Source organism: Hemitrygon akajei, chromosome 6 (genome assembly GCF_048418815.1).
Source record: "Hemitrygon akajei chromosome 6, sHemAka1.3, whole genome shotgun sequence".
NCBI lineage: Eukaryota > Metazoa > Chordata > Chondrichthyes > Myliobatiformes > Dasyatidae > Hemitrygon > Hemitrygon akajei.
The window spans coordinates 100,699,263-100,705,262 of NC_133129.1; positions in this window are offsets into that span (position 1 = coordinate 100,699,263).

The window sequence follows — 6,000 nt, forward strand, 5'->3', positions numbered from 1 at the left end:
GATCTAATCCAGTCCCTAAACGTCGGGAGGGGGTGGCCAGTGTAAAGAAGTGAGGAGAAGGGGGTTGGGTAAGGGCTGGCAGACGGTGGGTGTTTCCAGGAGAGGAGGGGTGATATGTATGAAGGAAGAGTGGGGTTAGCGACAGAGGCTGGGAAGCTGACACTTCCCTTCAACACCGTTGGTATCTCTCACAATCTCCTTACGAGCTTCACGTCTGCAAGCTCCACGATGTGTGATGAACTGAGACTGTGGGCCTGCTCCATCTGCCCCGGGCTTCGTGTCTGAAGGCTCACTTTCATTCTGATTGCTGTTACTGTTTGCACGATGTGTGTGTGTGTGTGTGTGTGTGTGTGTGTGTGTGTGTGTGTGTGTGTGTGTGTGTGTGTGTGTGTGTGTGTGTGTGTGTGTGTGTGTGTGTGTGTGTGTGTGTGTGTGGAGATTGTGTGTGTGTGTGTGTGTGTGTGTGTGAGTGAGATTGTGTGCCATTCCTCTCCCTGTGCATTGGGTGCTTGCTGGGTTCTTTCGGGTTTCTCGTTTCGTGGAGGAGATGAATCTCCAGGTTGTATGACTTATCCATACCTTGATAATAAATGTACTTTGAACTTTGGGGGGGGGGGAATTGGAACATCTTTTTCCCGCCAAGGATGGCGAGTGCATTGAACAGGCTGCCAGAGGGGGTGGTTGAGTCACTGGTCAGACCCCATTTGGAGTCTGGGAGCAGATTTAGGCCCCTCATCTGCGGGAGGATGTGCTGGCATTGGAGAGGATCCAGGGAAGGCTCACAACAATGATCCTGCGAATGAAAATGAGGAGCCGTTGACGGCTCTGGGCCTGTGCTCAGTAGACTACAGAAGATTGAAGGGTGTAGTGTAGGCCTCCGTTAGTCTCGATAGACCATGGGTTTGCACCTTGGAAAGGGTTTTTTTTATGGAAGACCAGCAGTTGCCCAAGCTGCAAGTCTCCCGTCTCCACACCACCGATGTTGTCCAAGGGAAGGGCATTAGATTGAGGAAGGAGAACCTCATTGAAACTACAAAGTATCGAGTGCCCGTGCAGAAGGGGTTTCTGGTCAGATCAGAGAGCACAGTCCTTTAGGTCAGAGATGAGGAGCAATTTCTTTGGCTGGAGGGTGCTGAATCGGTGGAATTCATTGCCGCAAGTGGCTGTGGAGGACAAGTTTTGGGTATGTTTTATATTTACGTAGAGATACAGCAGGGAACAGACCATTCTGGCCAATGAGCCACACCTCCCAGCAACACGCCTATTTAACCCCAGCCTAACCACAGGACAATTGACAACGAGCAACTAGCCTACTATCCAGTACGTCTTTGGACTGGGGGAGGAAATGGAAGAAGGGCATACAGACTTCTTTCAGATGTTTAGCTCCAACAGCCCGAGCTGTAGCAGTGCTGCAGAGGTCAATAGGTTCTTGTTTAGTCAGGGCACCAATGGCTATGGGGAGAAGCCAGGAGAATCGGGTTGAGAGGGAAAATAATTCACCCATAATCGAATGGTAGAACAGACTTGATGGGCCAAATGGACTGATTCTGCTCCTATGTCTTACGGTAAAACCCCCCCAAGATTGTACCCTTCACTTGCACACTAGGGGGCAATTAAACCACCGATCCCGCACCTTTCTGGGGTCACAAGGCAATGCCCCTCTCTGGAGGGTGGGGCTGAAACTGGGTGTCTGGAATTGTGAAACGGTGGCTGAATCCTCTGTGCCAGGGCAGGGCACTGCCCAGCTCATCTTCCTTCGACAAGGTAAGCAGCTCTGCAGATGCTGTACGGTTGTAGCAAGACTTCTTGCAAGGAACTGCCAGAGCGGTGAAGTATTATTGTGTGGTGCGTAAATTAAATATAAACTACTTTGCCCACAGGCACCTGATCCACTTTTGCCATTTCCAGGGCTGATGACCCCCCCCCCACCCCCCCACTCCCCTGTTCTGCCACCAGGTCACAGGTCGCAAGCTCAAGGCCTAGTGTTCAGGATCCCAGTCCCCGGTGAGTCCAGAGATTGAGGCCTGGCTCTTGGAGCTTCTTCCAGCCATGGCAAGTCCAAGGGTCCAGACTGAAGACCTGAGCCAGAAGGTCCATGGGAGGTCTGGAAGTCAAGGCCTGAGTCTGCGAGTCCAGTGGAGGCTGGAGCGGCCTGTCATGGGGTTGGAGGCTGTGTGCGTGGAGGGCGGGTCAGGGCTTCTTCTGCTGTTGTTGTCTTGTTGCTTGCTGTGTTCTGTTAAACATGTGGACATACTATCTTGGCGCCAGAATGTGTGGAGTCTCTTGCGGGCTGCCCCCGGCACAGCCTTGGGTTATTTGTCTATTTATGTATTGCGGTACAGCGCGGGGCTTAGTAGCCAAGGTCAGGATCGAACCTCGTCGTTCAGCTGCGGGGCAACAGGTCTGTAAACACTGCCTCCGCATTGCTTTAGTTTAAGATTTTGAACTTTATTTAGAGAGGTAATGAGGAGCCGGCCCCTCGAGCGGTGCCAACCAGCAACCCACCGATTCAACCCTCGCCATATCGGGGGCAACTTACAACGGCCAATTGACTTACTTACCATCTCGTCTTCGGATCGTGGGAATACCTGAAAGGAAACCCCCTCACACTTACACGCTCTCTCTCTCTCTCTCTCTCACACACACACACACACACACACACACACACACACACACACACACTCACACTCACAGACACACACACACTCTCTCACACACACACACACTCACATACACACACACACTCTCACACACACACACTCACATACATACACACACACACTCACATACATACACACACACTCTCACACACACACACACTCTCACACACACACACTCATACACACACTCACACATACACACTCACACACACATACACACACTCACACACACACTCACATACACACACACACACTCACATACATACACACACACTCTCACACACACACACACTCACATACACACACACACTCTCACACACACACACACTCTCACACACACACACTCATACACACACTCACACATACACACTCACATACACACACACACTCTCACACACACTCACATACACACACACACTCTCACACACACTCACACACACATACACACACTCACACACACACTCACATACACACACACACTCTCACACACACTCACATACACACACACACTCACACTCACACACACACTCTCACACTCACACACACATGCACACACACACTCATCCACTCACACTCACTCACTCACAGGAAGAACATGCAGACTTTCTCACAGAGGATGCTGGGATTGAATGCCCTGGGCCGGAATAGCATTGCGCTAGCCGTTGCAGTCCGCTGTACTGCTTACGGTAGTTATCTTCCTGTGCTTCCCTGAAGCATAAGGAGATTCAGCTTGCCATCGAAGACTCTGACAAGCTTCTACAAATGTACGGTGGATGAGTCACAGCCTGGTGTGGGAACTGCTGACGCACAGAAAAGCAGGAGGTGAGAGGGAGTGGTAGGACTCAGCCCGTTCCACTCTCCCCACCATCGAGGACACCTATGAGCAGCAACGTCCATCGTCAGCGACCCGACCATCTGGGACATGCCCTCCTCTCGATGCTGCCATCCGGCAGGAGCTACAGCAGCTCCAAGGCCTCCAGCTCGAGGTTCAACAACAGCTCCTTCCTCACTGGAACTACCTGGAAAGCCCTACTCTACCACCAACTATACTTCCCTCCTCAACTTACATTAATGTCACAGAACATAAAACATCACAACGCGACAGGCCCTTTGGCCCATCGTGTTCTGCCAACCTTTCAACCTATTGCAAGAACGATCTAACACTTCCCTCCTACAAAGATTTTCCCAAGTGTTCCCAGTGGATCAATCTCTACCATCAACACTGGCAGGGTGTTCCACACACTTGCCCTTCTCTGTGTAAAAGAAACTTACCTCTGTCATCACCCGGACTTTCCTCCAATCAAAAGTTTGAAAGTCAAAGTAAATTACAACCCTGAGATTCATTTTCTTGTGGGCATACTCGATAGATCCATAATAGAATAACAACCACAATAGAATCAATGACAGACTGCACCAACCTGGGCATTCAACCAGTGTGAAAAAGACAACAAACTGTGAAAATACAAAAAAAAACTAATAAATAAATAAATAAACAAACAAACAATGAGAACATGAGATGAAGGGTCCTTGAAAGTGAGTCCATAGGTTGTGGGAGCAGTTCAGTGATGGGGCAGACCAAGTTGAGTGAATTTATCCCCTTTAGTTCAAGAGCCTGGTGGTTGAAGGATAGTAATTGTTCCTGAACCTGGTGGTGTGAATCCTGAGGATCCTGTTCCTTATTCCTGATGGCAGCGGTGAGAAGGGAGCATGTCCTGGGTGGTGGGGGTCCCTGATGATGGGTGCTCAATGGTGGGGAGGGCTTTACCCGTGATGGACTGGGCCCTATCCACTACTTTTGGTAGGATTTTTCATTAAAGCACATTGGTGTTCCCATACCAGGCTATGATGCAGCCAGTCAATGCACTCTCCACCACTCATCTATAGAAGTTTGTCAAAGTTTAGATGTCATGAGGAATCTTTGCAAACTCCTCAGGCAGTCGAGGCACTGCCACGCTTTCTTTGTAATTGCACTTACGAGCTGAGCCAAGTCAGGTCCCTCGAAATTATAACACAGAGGAATTTAAAGTCACTGACCCCCTGCACCTCTGATCCTCCAGTGAAGACTGGCTCGTGGACCCCTGGTTTCCTTCTCCTGATCAGTTCCTTGGTTTTATTGACATCGAGTGAGAGGTTGTTGATTTGGCACCACTCAGCCAGATTTTCAATCTCCCTCCTGTATGCTGATTCATCACCACCTTTGATTCAGCCAATGACAGTGGTGTCATCAGCAAACTCGAATATGGCATTGGAGCTGTGCTTGGTCACTCAGTCATAAGTGTAAAGCCAGCAGAGCAGGGGGCTAAGCACACAGACCTGTGGTGCTCCTGCGCTGATGGAAATCACGGGGGAGACATTGCTGCCAATCCGAGCGGACTGGGATTTGTAAGTGAGGAAATCGAGGATTCAGTTGCCCAAGGGGGTAATGAGGGAAAGGCCTTGGAGCTCATTGATTAGTTTTGAGGGGATGATATTGAATGGTGAGCTGTAATCAATGAAGAGCATCCTGATGTATGCATCTTTTCTGTCCAGATGTTCCAGGGTTGAGTGAAGAGCCATTGAGATGGCATCTGCTGTGGACCTGTTGCTCTGGTTGGCAAACTGGAGCGGATTCAAGTTGCTTCTCAGACAGAAGTTGATACGTTTCATCACCTTAAAATTATGCGCCCTTGTATTAGCCATTTCCACCCTGGGAAAAAGTCTCTGGCTGTCCACTCGATCTGTGCCTCTGATCACAAGACCATAAGATATAGAAGCAGAAGTAGGCCATTCAGCCCATTGAGTCTGCTCTGCCATTCAATCATGGGCTGATCCAATTCTTCCAGTCATTCCCATTCCCCTGCCCTCTCCCCATACCCTTTGATGCCCTGGATAATCAAAAACCTACCTATCTCTACCTAAGTTTTTCCCCCTTGTCCTAGACTCCCTACCATGGGAAATAACTTTGCCATATCTAATCTGCTCAGGCCTATTAACATTTGGAATGTTTCTATGAGATTCCCCCCTCATTTTCCTGAATTCCAGGGAATACAGCCCAAGAGCCACCAGACGTTCTTCGTATGGTAACCCTTTCATTGCTGAAATCATTCTTGTGAATCTTCTCTGAACCCTCTCCAATGTCAGTATATCCTTTCTAAAATAAGGAACCCAAAACTGCACACAATACTCTGAGTGTGGTCTCACGAGTGCCTTATAGAGCCTCAACATCACATCCCTGCTCTTATATTCTATACCTCTAGAAATGTCTGCTATACTACAGGTGTCTTCCACTGTGAAGACTGATGCAAAATATGCATTCAGTTCCTCTGCTATCTCAGCGTCTCTCATTACAATATCTCCAACG